At 36.5% G+C, this 14,716-nt stretch overlaps 1 protein-coding gene across 9 annotated transcripts in view; it reads left to right on the forward strand.

The window, feature by feature from the left end:
* The window catches only part of LOC6052639 (protein phosphatase 1 regulatory inhibitor subunit 16B), a 224,324-nt gene that overhangs the window by 21,319 nt on the left and 188,289 nt on the right, over window positions 1-14,716 (forward strand). For all 9 annotated transcript variants that reach the window (XM_038252239.1, XM_038252237.1, XM_038252241.1 and 6 more), the window contains one exon: window positions 1,841-2,534. The gene's annotated coding sequence lies outside the window, so the exon portion shown is untranslated. The remainder of the gene's footprint in view (window positions 1-1,840; window positions 2,535-14,716) is intronic.

Below are 14,716 nucleotides of genomic sequence, written 5' to 3' on the forward strand. Positions count from 1 at the left end.
TGATTTATTGGAAATTTACATTAGTTTTGAAAATTTATATTAGTTTTGGAATTTACATTAGTTTTGAAATTAACATTAGTTCAAATCAACTAATTCTGATTGGCCAATGGGAATGAGAAGCTCGACTTGGATTGCAGTAGGAAAAGGGTGTGGGCTATGTTCTATTTTAAAATGAGTGAAGCGGGCAGCAAAAGGAAATTATGATTTTAAAAAGTTGTTTCACAGGTAGGTGACGCTTTCTCGTCGACGGCCAAGTGGAATAACGCTGGCCTGGATTCGAACGGACGACGGGTAGAATGTTCAGTATTACTGCTGCTACCCGCTGCCGACTGAGCCATCTTCGCATTTTATAAACGAGCGGCTAAAGCATCAACTTGTTCAGGGTGAGGCTCAGGCAGTGGGCCAGCGAAGTATGAGAGCGATAGAAAGAGAACCAAATATTTCTATTTTTAGTTCGGGTAGTTTTGAAGTCAACGTTTGGCAGAAATACATTGGATATATGATTTACATTAAATAGGAATTTACAGAAAGCCGAACACGGGTAGAAATTCATCAGATTTGAGTTTCGATGCTCAACGTTTCCATTAGATTCATGATTTACATTAGATTTAGATTTACATTGGAGTGATTTCCATGACTTTTTACTCTTTACATCATACAGTGGACTCTCTGGCTGTCGATCTTCTCAATATCAATATTGCTCCAGCTGTCAATAAAATTTTCAGTCCCTTCAAGAAAATTGCTTTGATTTTGCGTTCTATAATTTGATAACTCTCTCTCTTTCTCCCGACGGTCCCTTCAATATCGACAACGAGAGAGTTCACTGTATTTCAACATTACATTGAGTGAGTTTACATAAGAAACAGTAATTACGTGCTGTGTTAATTTACATATTTTTTTCTGTGTATGTGATAAAACGCTTAGTTTTTAAGCTTTTGAAGAGATTGAAATTTGTGACCGAAGATTCGAATTTTTTTTTGAAACTTCCTTTACATTTTGTTATACTTTTTGTGGTTAAATTTTTAAATTGTAAAGATCGTAAAAATATCAAAAAGTCGTCAAAATAGATAATGACATGTTATCATTCTAAACAAAAAACATCCTTATTTATTTATCTTATAATCTTATTTAGATACTGAAAGTTTTCTGAATAATCATGTCGGAATAAAAATGCTGGTAAATTTTTAAATAAATTGTGTCTACGTGGTACACGACTGACCCTTTGGAGTAGAGCTTTTTTTTACCAAATAGCTTAAATCCAAAAAGATTATTTTATTAAAACAACCAAATCAATAAAAATATGTGCTCAAGAATTGATTTAAAGATATTTTTGATTTGTTTAAAAATGTTGCTTGTGCCGTGATAAAAAGTGTAAATTTGGATGGTGTAATATTACCTCAATGGAAACTAAAAATCCACAAATGTGTAATACTACACATTTTCTTAGATGAAATTACATTGCAGTTTTGTGAAACCACCCAGTAAAAAAAAAATAATCATGGAACGTTACATCATAGCTCTTGTTGTTGACATTGGGGTGTCTTTAACTAGTCTCCAATTACATCCAAAAAATGTTGACATATTTTGAGTCCGAATAAAAAGTGCAATGTTACTTCAAATTTGTACATTTACATCTTTTTATGTTTAATTTTACATACTCCACGAAAAATTAGGTAAAATTACAATGAAAAAGTGGTATCAAAATAAAACTTTTTTTTATTGGGATTCGGTGATTATATCCCATCTGTGTACATTTTAAGTCTAATTTAAGATTATTTAAATTCATCAAATCACCAATAATACTAACATTGATTTTTTTCTTGCTTTATCTTATTTCCAGCCAAAAAGTAATCAATTGAATTTGCACAACCAACTTGTACACAACATCGACGTGAAAACCAGCAAAACTCCAGCTCCGCAGCTGGGTTGGAGGTAGTTGGCCATGCACGTGCTGCATTGCACGTAAAGGTGTGCCGGTACCTCACAGCAGCCTACTGTGCGCCCAGGTGATTGTTTTGCGAGTTTGGTGCCAACTTGGTGGTGAAGTAATAAGAGCGCTTAAAAAGGTGTTTGTGAATACAAAAATGGAGTATTAAAAGTGCACTCGGGAGAGAGAGAAAAAAAAATTGCATGTAATTTTCCGTGTATCGTTGCGTGTAACGCAAAGTGTAGTGTACGCGTTACAACCAGGTGTAATTTTCCAATTTGGTTGTTGTTGCGTGTAGAGAAGAAAACAAAACTTCCGAAAGTGAAAAAGGAAGCGAAAGAAGCAGCAGCGATTTGTATCGTTTTGTTGTGTTTGCAACATACAACACAATAGAGAAAGAGAGTGAAAAAAGGCGTGTAACTGCGACCACGTGGAACGCGACGAGACCCCCGCGGAGATTGACCCGGAGTTTGCACACAGGGGCAAACTTGTTTGCCTGTGGCCAAATCCAAGTCGGCGGCGAAAAGACATCGCGTTGCCATAGCGAAAACTGGTTTGCTGCGAGAGGTGTGTGCTTTTTTGCAACCAAGGTGGAAACAATATTAAGGTGAGACCGTGCATCCTTTTTCGCCTTAGGAGGGTTGGTTTTTTGTATCGTAAAGAATTCATTAAAAAAGATTGTCTAAATCGAGAGGAACGTTTGAAAAAGGGTTGAAATCACACCGTAAAAAAATAATGGTTATTTTACATCCGAAAACGTGGACAGATTTTACTAGAAAAATTATGTAATTTTACATGAACAATTATGTAAATTTACATTTTTGTGTTGTTCCACTTTTTCCGTTGAAATTGCGTAAAATTCTACAAAGCCCTTTTAAAATGTTCCGCCAGCACATTAGGAGGGTCGACTAGCGTTTGGCGGTCGCGTCGTCTGGGGTTCGGAAGCCGGTTTGATATTTAAATTTAGTCGCGTGAGAGAGGAAGTCTCTGTCGGCTTCTCAAGTTTTCAGAGAGGCTTGCCACATGATTCCATGTAATTTGCATAATTCTGAGTGTTCTTAGAACGTGTCTCCAACGTTTCATCAATAAAAAGGGGTGGAAAAACCCCGGGAAGGTCATTCTTCTTTTTTACTGAATGATTGCTTCATTGTTGAGACCGAGAAAGACACCAATATTCAGATTGATAAGGTCTTGCGACCTACAAAAAAAGACAATGAACTGGTCCACGTTTATCGAGTGACTTTGTCGAAGTGATCGGAAATCGATTGCATCGTCGAACAGTGCTCACACATGTGTTCTTATCGGTCTGATAACGACACCGGAGTTCGGGCTGTCTTATCATCAGCTAGTTTTGCAACGTTGTTAAGACTCTTATCGATTGTTTTACCCGACGTGACTGACTTGCGTTTTGTCCCGTGATGCGTTTCATCAACTGGGTGAAGAATGTGGGTTGAGCAAATGGGTATTTTTAACCGTTTGTCATTTTGATTAAAAATGGAAAAAAGACATATTTTAAATTTTAGCAAATTAGTAGGGGAAATATTCCAATTTTATGGCTTGTACTTTTTTAGTTACACTTTTTTTAATACTTTTAAGCATTCATTGTTTACATTTTTGGACAATTTTACTAAAATAAAAGATACATAACATATTTTCGATTTTTTTCCACAGTTAAAATTTGTGCTCAAAAGGGATTTAAATTTAAAGCAAAAAAGTAGTAATCCAGCTGCGTGTAAAAGGCCTGGGTGTAAAGTTAATGTTGCATTATTTTATGAAATTATATGTAATATTACACCCTGAAATATGTGGCCCATTAGTATGGGAAACCTACTTGTCCGAAATGTCAAACTCATGTATGCATTTATCCTTTCCATTCCTCATCGGTCTGATGGCAGAGCGGGCTAAGGCGCCAGTCCGTACTGTTGGTGCTGGGTTTGAATCTGGTCGGTTGCAACTTTTTTTTTTTTTTTTACAAGACTTGTACATGCAGCGTGTAATATTAAGTGTCTTTTTTAACGAAGGTGATGTGCATGCTTTTGCATGCGATTTTACCATCGGATTTGACCGACCGTGTACACACCCAAAAATATTACATCATAAATGCTGTAATACCTTTACACGTCATTTAACATTTAAATTCAAATGCAATTTAATGTAAAATTGCAACAAATTATACGTAAAACAGTATTTTACGTGAGTTTCGACTGTTTACGGCGAATTTCAAGTTTACATCAACTGAGTTTACTCAAAATTTTGGAAAATTCAGAAATCAGAGTCTGATAAATTAAATTTTGTTATTTTTTTAAAATAAATTTTTCAAATGAAAAAAAGTTTTGAAAAAGTACTTAATTTTTTACCGCAATTATTTTTAATGAAATTCTGAAGCAATATTTGAAGAAGGCGCATAAGAATTTTAACCTTCCCTTGGTATTAAAAAAAAATCACACATAAGGTATTGGGATCCTTTTCGACCCCAAACTTTAAAAAATCGGCAAAAATCCATTTTTTGACCGATTCCGGTTTTTTTGGTCACAAATGAAAGCTTAGAACGTCCCCTTTCCGATACCGACCTGGAAAACCGGATTTGGTCACTGTGGCTACTGGGTATCGGCTAAAACCGGAAAAAGGCCTTTTTGAGACCCCAACTTTAACGACCTGTACTGCCGTTCTACGCATAATTGTCCCATGTTCAAAAAAGTGCAACTGAGAAAAACGCGATTGAAATTTTTCGATCGATTTCTGTGTTTCTACGCATAATTGTCCCGTGGGTTCCTATTCGCCCTATGTGTCCCTAATTGCCCCAGTTAGCAGTGTATCACTCTTATTTGTGATCCTCTTGCTAAACAACAGGTAAACACGGCATAATGCTACATAAAACTAATGATTCCGTATAAGAAAATACTTGATGGGACATTTATGCGTAGAAGTTTAACGATGGGACAAACAGACTTGGTGTTGTTTTCAATGAGTTTCCGAACAAAGTACCAGATTTTATGTGTTTTTCTTAAAGTATACATCAAACTAAACTTAAAAATGTCATAAAGTCAAAATCGTCCAAAACTGACATGGGACAATTATGCGTAGAACGGCAGTGTATCTCCAGTAAATTTCAACCAATCAGGATGCTCCGGGTTGCATTCGACAGGTGTATACGTGTACTTTGACCACAAATATTAATATCAGGGCCAGGTGACCTACCGGTTCCGGAAATCCGGAACATCCGAAAAGTTCATAATTTACAGTTTTTCACGTATATGTGATACCAATACTCTCATGATAGTTGAAATTGATCCATAAAACTTACTAAAAACACAATACACGATTTCCAGAACCACTCTGGAGTGTTAGTGGCCACTTCCGGGTAACCTGGAACCGGTTCCCGGGTACCCGATGAACGGCCAATTTGATTTTTTGTTGAAAACCCATCATGTTGCATATCAAACTTCATGAAATTGAAAGATATGTCCATCTTTGATAATGCCGTTAATCGCTGAGCCATCAAGGCCAATCTGGAACCGGTTACCGGTGGCCCCTTGGGGACACTCCCGGAATATGAGAGAAACCCTATCATCCGACATATCAAACTTCATGAAATTGAAAGATATGTCAATCTACGGTCATGCCGTTGTTTGTTGACCCATTGTGACCAATCTGGAACCGGTTACCGGTGGTCCCTTGGGGACACTCCCGGAATATGAGAGAAACCCTATCATCCGACGTATCAAACTTCATGAAATTGAATGATATGTCAATCTACGGTCATGCCGTTGTTCGTTGACCCATTGTGACCAATCTGGAACCGGTTACCGGTGGCCCCTTGGGGACACTCCCGGAATATGAGAGAAACCCTATCATCCGACATATTAAACTTCATGAAATTGAAAGATATGTCAATCTACGGTCATGCCGTTGTTCGTTGACCCATTGTGACCAATCTGGAACCGGTTACCGGTGGCCCCTTGGGGACACTTCCGGAATATGAGAGAAACCCTATCATCCGACGTATCAAACATCATGAAATTGAAAGATATGTCAATATACGGTCATGCCGTTGTTCGTTGACCCATAGTGACCAATCTGGAACCGGTTACCGGTGGCCCCTTGGGGACACTCCCGGAATATGAGAGAAACCCTATCATCCGACGTATCAAACTTCATGAAATTGAAATATATGTCAATCTACGGTCATGCCGTTGTTCGTTGACCCATTGTGACCAATCTGGAACCGGTTACCGGTGGCCCCTTGGGTACACTCCCGGAATATGAGAGAAACCCTATCATCCGACGTATCAAACATCATGAAATTGAAAGATATGTCATGCCGTTGTTCGTTGACCCATTGTGACCAATCTGGAACCGGTTACCGGTGGCCCCTTGGGGACACTTCCGCAATATGAGAGAATCCCTATCATCCGACATATCAAACTTCATGAAATTGAAAGATATTTCAATCTATGGTCATGCCGTTGTTCGTTGACCCATTCAGGCCAATTAAGAACCGGTTACCGATGGCCCCTTGGGAACACTCTCGGAATATGAGATAAACCCTATCATCCGACATATGAAAATTCATGAAATTGAAAGATATGTCAATCTACGGTTATGTCAATGTTCGCTGACCTATCCTGGCCAATTTGGAACCAGTTACTGGTGGCCTCTTGGGGACACTTCTGGAATATGAGAGAAACCCTATCTTCCGACATATCAAACTTTATGAAATTGAAAAATATGTCAATCTACGGTCATGCCGTTATTCGCTGATCCATTCTGGGAATTTTGGAACTGGTTCCCGGTGGAGCCTTGGGGACATTCCAGGAATATGAGAGAAACCCTATCATCCGACGCATCAAACTTCATGAAATTGAATGATATGTCAACCAACGGTAACCGGGAACCGTGGTGTAGGAATAAGCGTGATTGCCTCTCACCCAGTCGCCCTGGGTTCGATCCCAGACGGTCCCGGTGGCGTTTTTCGAGACGAGATTTGTCTGATCACGCCTTCCGTCGGAAGGGAAGTAAATGTTGGCCACGGACTAACCTAAAGGTTAGGTCGTTTGCTCAGTCCGATATGTCGGATGATAGGGTTTCTCTCATATTCCGGGAGTGTCCCCAAGGGGCCACCGGTAACCGGTTCCAGATTGGTCACAATGGATCAACGAACAACGGCATGACATATCTTTCAATTTCATGAAGTTTTATACGTCGGATGATAGGGTTTCTCTCATATTACGGGAGTGTCCCCAAGGGGCCACCGGTAACCGGTTCCAGATTGGCCAGGATGGCTCAGCGATTAACGGCATTATCAAAGATTGACATATCTTTCAATTTCATGAAGTTTGATATGTCGGATGATAGGGTTTCTCTCATATTCCGGGAGTGTCCCCAAGGGGCCACCGGTAACCGGTTCCAGATTGGCCAGGATGGCTCAGCGATTAACGGCATTATCAAAGATGGACATATCTTTCAATTTCATGAAGTTTGATATGCAACATGATGGGTTTTCAACAAAAAATCAAATTGGCCGTTCATCGGGTACCCGGGAACCGGTTCCAGGTTACCCGGAAGTGGCCACTAACACTCCAGAGTGGTTCTGGAAATCGTGTATTGTGTTTTTAGTAAGTTTTATGGATCAGTTTCAACTATCATGAGAGTATTGGTATCACATATAAGTTAAAAACAGTAAATTATGAACTTTTCGGATGTTCCGGATTTCCGGAACCGGTAGGTCACCTGGCCCTGATATTAATATTTGTGGTTAAAGTACAGGTATATACCTGTCGAATGCAACCCGGAGCATCCTGATTGGTTCAAATTTACCGGAGATACAGGTCGTCAAAGTTGGGGTCTCAAAAAGGCCTTTTTTCGGTTGTAGCCGATTCCCGGTGACCACAGTGACCAAATCCGGTTTTCCAGGTCGGTTTCGGAAAGGGGACGTTCTAAGCTTTCATTTGTGACCAAAAAAACCGGAATCGGTCAAAAAATGGATTTTTGCCGATTTTTTAAAGTTTGGGGTCGAAAAGGACCCCAATACCTTTAAAGTAACTTTTTTTATGGACGCTCCCCTAGGGGTCGTCCGAGGTTTATTTGTTTTGTGAAATGTGTATTTATACTATAAATTTAATGTCAGAAAATTTCAAGGCTCTAGCATGTATATAGCAAAAGTTATGGCAAATTTAATTTTCAAAAAGGCCGAAAAGGACCCCAATACCGTAGGAAGGTTAATAGCTGTAACTATTTAGAAAATTTACAATATAGCGAGTAATATTGAATATTTTTCCCTTTTAAAATACTAGTCTTGATTCAAACATTTAAAAAAATCGAAGAAATCGTAAAATTTATGAATAGTTCCAATCGATGCCTATAATTTTGCCAAAGACATCAAATCGATCAGAAATGGCCTTAAACAGATTTTGGAATATTTAAACCGGCTCCGTGGCTTAATGGTTGCGGCTTCTGCCTCGAATGCAGAAGGTTCAGGGATCAAATCCCGGTCGGTTCCCTTGAAGTTTGGAATCAGGAAGTGAACTTTAAATATGAACAAAAAACCTTTAGGTGGGTGGGATTCGAACTCATACCCTTTGGATTGATGGTCTGGGACGTTAACCAGTCGGCCATCATGGAGTTAATGCTCTAGAACTGAATTGATCCGTAGTGGCGAAATAATGTCACAAGGTATAACATATCAATCCATTATATAACTACTAACACCGTCTCAAAACAGCCCAGGGCCATCTCATATACTCATGAAATGGACGAGGGAGTCGTGGATTGCCTGGCCCGAGTCATCTGCATTACCGATCTTTGTCCGTACAATTTCAGAAGAAATCGTTAGCCAGAGAAAGGTATTCGCTTCAAAGGTTCTTGAGATATATGGTGGTTACTAACCGAACCGTCTCAGTTGAAATATACTGTGGTCATGGCCAAGTCCTGCCAAGGCGGGGGTTCAAATACATACATACATACATACATACATAAACAGATTTTGCAATATTTACGTACCTTTTCACTTGGACAGCTGCCAAATCTTGTTATCCTGTCGCACGGGTATTTTGGGTCAAATTTTGTAAAGAACGCCATTTGATGCAGCTCTGAATGCCCCACCTTTTGACCTTCATAGACAACCCTAAATTAGATTTCATTCCTGAAATATTCAAAAATAATCGAAAAAAATACTCCGTGCATTGTTGCCACTCTTCATGTGAAAGAAGTTTCAATCTTGTCGTGTTATCTTGACATGGCTGCAACACGGATAAAAGTCAATTCTCTAAATCGTGAATTGTGTTCATGAATTGAAGAACCACGAAGGAATATACGCAGCAAAAAAAAGTGTAAATTTGGAAGGTGTAATTTTAGAAGGTTAAATATTACCTCTTTTATGATGTAATTTTACCTCAATTTAGAATGAACATGTGCCATTACACCAGAATAGTGTTAAAATTACACATTTTCAGAGGTAAAATTACACATTTTTTCTGACTTAGAAGATGTACCCCTTTCCAGATGAAATATTACCATGATTTTTTTTCTGTGTATTCACAGTTATAGTGTACACTCATAAATAAATACTTTCGTGGTTCTCAAATTCATGAACACAATTCACAAATACGGTATTTTTTTTCTTCTGTGAACTGCGACAACTGGTCAGAAGGAATTTAGTCGAAGCAGTTTGACACACGTACATGCCTGACTACTGTAAACATTTTCAATTATTACTCGGGACTCCGACAACCAAATTTAACCAAACTTTGTGACACTGCACAGAACGGTCAGCCAAATAGAGTTATCTACGTGCGCATGTATTGCGTGTACGTACACGAAAAAAAGTGAGGTTAAAATTTGTACCGGCCAGCAAAACAAATGGTGCGCTAGTGTGTGTGAAATCGGGCTTAGATAGCTCTATAGAACGTGTTTGTTATTGTTTACATTTCGTGATTTAGTTTTTGTTTATTCAAGGTCAAACATTAAAACATGTTTTTCTGGAAGGTCAAAAAGTGACGTTTGACAAAGATAGCACGACAATGTAGATATGAAGTTACATGAAAATATCAGAAAAGTATCAAATTTAAGAACCCTTCTTAAATTTACGAATTAAAAGACAATTAGCGCCCTTCAGCTGATTTTATGATCTCACATTTTCGCACCACTAAAACCTAATAAACGTCTCTAATTACGCAAAACACACCTCATCGTCACACGAATACCTTGTTCAGTAAAACAAAAACAAAACAAAGCGAAAAAGAGTGACTGATGAGTTGCACGGCATCGTGACAGTCAAAACAAAACGCCGCCTCTCTGAATCGCTGACGACAATAAAAGTCAAAAAGCCGTCAGTCACCGTCACCGCCACCGCAGCAGCAGCCTACTGAGAATTCTTCAATTTCACACCTTTTTGGCGCGAAAGCGGCTCGGTTCTTTTTATTGTAACCATTATATTCCCACAAGTAAATGCAGAAAAAATGTTGAATGGTTTTAAACACACCAAATTTTAAAGACGTGCTAATTGCGTAACATTTTTCATTGTTTGCTGGCACCAGGGTAGGCAAATGGCAAAAAACCATCGCGAAGCCCTCGTTTGATTTATTTCCTTCCAGTTACAGAATTCACTATAATGATGTATGAAGCAATTGTAGATTTTGAACAAACGGACAATTTTGTAGAACATTGTTTTGTTCCAAAGTGAATGCTGTTGACACTAGAGCGTAAACAATGTCTAAAAATGCCACCATCGGCGTCCCTCACTCGCGATGGTGAGGGGATTTTTGTTTACGCTCTAATGTCAACAGCATTCAGTTTAGAGCAAAACAATGTTCTACAAAGTTGTTCATTAGTAAAATATCTATAAGTGCTCCATACATGATTATAGTAAATTCCTTAACTGGAAGAAAATAAATTTAAAAAGCTTTTTGGAGGCCCATCGGCAAATACCTTCCCTGGCTGGCACTGCTGCTGGTGTTAGTTTTGATTATGTGTGTGTGAGTGAGACAGTTTATTAGGTGATGGTAAAGCATCCATCATCATCAGCTCGCGCGTGTTGTTCCATCATCATGTAATGACCAACATCTAGTAGGCATTGAAAGCAAACCAAAAAAGAAAAAAAAAATAGGGATGCGATGTACAGAAAACAGCTGACAATGACGCGGTAATAATCGGGTCCAGTAATTGAATTTGTCGCAATTTCCTGTTGGCGATGATGGCGCCACAACATCAGTGGTTGTGGACAGGTTGCAAGATTTAAAGGTTTTTTTTTTTATCTTTATGGTACAAAATTCGGATCAAATTGATTTTTCTTAGTCATTAAAAGAAATATCTAGACTTTTTTTTATTAGGTCCTATAAACATATGAAACACAATAGCTTATAGGTCATTTTCAAAAACAAAAAAAAAAAAAACTAAATATGCACGTTGACAATCATCTTGAACTCAACAAAATTTAACAAATAAACACTAACTAGGATTTTTGCTGAACATTTGTTTTGAAATTTTGATATTTTCACAAAAAATATGGAAAAACAAAAAAACATTGTTTCCAAAAATATAACATAACTTCACAAAAAAACAATTTTTAATAATTTTTTTTAAAGCAATATTTATTGGCAAGAAGAATCTTACAAAATCTTGATTAGAAAGTTTGACCTCAAAGTAATAAAAAAAATGGTAATATTACATCTGGGAAGAGATGTAGAGGTGGGCAAAACCGCTCTTTTTTAAGGGCCGCTCATTTTCGTTCGCTCTTTAAAAAGAGCCGCTCTTTTGAACGGTTCTTTCGCTCTTTTTCAAAATTTGGATTAAATGGGGTTTTTCAAGAATCGTATGATTTTATAAGTTATTTCACATTGGACTTTTATAAATTAGGCCGTACCAAATATTTTTTGAAGTTTATTATGTCCCTCAACTCTGGCCAATGTAGCAAAAAAAATAATAACAAGCCATGGTATAAACATTTTAATGAAACAAGAGTTTGAAAATGCATTTACACATCCCTAGTTGCATTACAATCATTAGATTTTAAAATATCGAAGTATTTATGAACTTATTTTTTAAGCCGAAAAAAACTATTCGCATTACTGTGCAAACGGAATTTCACAAAAATTCAAAATATTTTTGATCGATCCCAAAATGCTTTTTAATTTGTTTTCAGTTGATAAGACTTCTATTTCCACTGAAATTTGGAAGTTTTTTTTGAAAAAAAATAATATTGTGGTTTTTTAAACTGATTTCGAAGGGGAGGGGTAACATAAACTTTGAGAAATGTTTGTAACGGCCATATTTGATAAATAAAATAAATAAATCTGAAAACGAGAAGATGCCCTTGAAAACCATAGGTCTTGGTGGTCTCTATGTCAAGATTTCTGCCTAAAACTAAGCATTCGAGTAATTGAATGGCATCCAAACTGAAATCTAGGATGCTGGAAAAATTGCTATTGATTTTAAAATTGCGTTTATTTCTGAAAAATTAATGCTGATATTTTATTTGGAGAAAATATTATGTGAACTCTTCTCTACATTCTGATTTAATAGATAAGGTCTATAAACGCTTACGTTTAATCGGACAAAATGATTATTTTATTCCGAAATTTCTCAGATATTCAGTAGATTTTTGGTAATATTTGACAAATAATGCTATTTGAAATGCTCAAATTTGTATTCCGGTATTACTTTAATGTACAATAAGTTGCACAATGAAAAGTTTACTCTCATTTTCTCTGAAATGAAATTTTTGTAATTGCATTTTCAATTCTCAAAAACAAATTTAATACTACATTTTTTGGAAATTCAACAACTTATATTTATAACAAAAATCATTTCATCTTGAGCTGGTTCTTTTATAAGACCGGAGTTTGAAAAAGAACCGCGGTTCTTTTTTTGTGAGCCATGGTTCGTTCGCTCTTTTCAGTGAACCGGCTCTTTTAGCGGTTCGCTCTTTTTTTGCCCACCTCTAAAGAGATGCATCTTTTATGTTAGAAAAATGTGTAATTTTTCCTCTGAAGTGTGTTTTTTTATCATTTTTCTGGGGTAATGTAACTTTTTCAGTCTAAATTGAGGTAAAATTACACTTTAAAAGGGGTAACATTCAACCATCCAAAATTACACCTTCAGATTTGCACAATTTTTTACTGTGTTGTTTTAGTCTGTTGCAAATATTTTCAAAGTCGACCTCGTCGAAAAATAAGGGGCACCAGCCTTATGTGACTTTGCAAATGCTTAAAAAAATCTATTTTGTAGGGGTCAACTTTGGCAGTATGTTTGCATTTTTTTTGTAATGTCCTAAACTACACAGTAAAAAGAACATCTTTTATGTTTGCAAAAATGTGTAATTTTACTTCTCAAATTTAAATTTACTACTTTTTGGTTGTAATGCAAATTTGTAAGTCTAAATTCAGGTAATATTCCATCATAAAGGAGATAATAGAAAACCTTTCAAATTTACACCTTTTTTTTGCTGTGTATGCATTTACGCCTTGCGTAACAAAATTTATAATGGTATCATTTTATTGCAGAAAATGTGAAAAACAAGCAAAACAATGAAAAAGTGACTGCAAAAATACTAAAATGCCAAAAGAATATGATAGGAGGAAAAAAATAAGCCAGCCAATATTCGGAACTAAGATCTTCATAAAATTTGGAAAAACTTTCCAGATAGCATCATATTTTTAGGGTTTTTGCTTAAAAGTTATCAGACAAAAAGTGTAATTTTGGAAGGTTGAAAATTTGGTTGGTTGAATAATACCTCATTCAACCAAAAAAAAGTCTAAAATGTGAATCTAATGAAAATTCATCAGAAACTGCGGAAAACTCACCAGTTCCTGATGTAATATTAAGGTAGAGTAGTCATCAATGAGACATTTCTGGTTTTCAACTTTCAATTATATTTTTTTTAACTTTTTCATAAGCATTTTATTTTGAGTTTTTTTTTGCATTTTCTTTCTTTTAAATCGTTCGACCATAATATGAGATCGCCACAGTTATTTAACTGTCTCATTGTAGACGCACTTGGCAGACGGGGAACAATGAGACACTTTACGAAAATCAATATTATTCTAGCTGAACATCATCTTTTTGTGTTGTATCATTGCAGATGGCTTGACTTGGACATTTAAAGGCAATTTTTCCTACTTAAAACATTAGTTGACATATCTTTTATTTATTATAAATAACATTATATCTATGGTTAAAGAATGTTGAAACTCAATAAATGTGTCAAAAATCACTTCCAATTCATATTTTGAAAGATTTCAATAGATTTTGAAAAGTTTAATGAAGAAAAATCAAAGTGTCTCATTGTTACCCATGGGCTGAAAAAAGAGGGGAACAATGAGACAGCTCTGGATTCTGGGTTTATTCTAAAATTTGGTAAAATCTAATGAAACGACATTGTATCCCAACTCATGCTCTACAAAATGACGAAAGAAATTTGAAGAAATATTAGTTTTGGTGTAAATGGCAGCATTTAAGCCAAAAATGCAATTTTTGGCCCCAAATTACTTTTACATGCCAGAAACAAACATTAATAAATAACTTTGAGCGAGCGAGTTTATCTGTTTGCCGTAGTCTAATACCTACTTTAGAACCAAACATAAACTAAACGGGATAAATGGAGATCAAAATATTAAAAATTAAACAGGAAAACATAAAAAAAGATGTAAAGGCGCCTAAAATGACCACTGGAATAATAGAAATTTTCGATAAAAATGTGGGCCTTAGAGGGTTAAGCTTTCTTTGAAAAGTTAAATTTGTAAATTTCCCGGGAATTCCCGAAATTCAAGAGGAAGTATACATTTTCTTAACTTA

This window comes from Culex quinquefasciatus, chromosome 2 (genome assembly GCF_015732765.1).
Source record: "Culex quinquefasciatus strain JHB chromosome 2, VPISU_Cqui_1.0_pri_paternal, whole genome shotgun sequence".
Classification (NCBI taxonomy): Eukaryota; Metazoa; Arthropoda; class Insecta; order Diptera; family Culicidae; genus Culex; species Culex quinquefasciatus.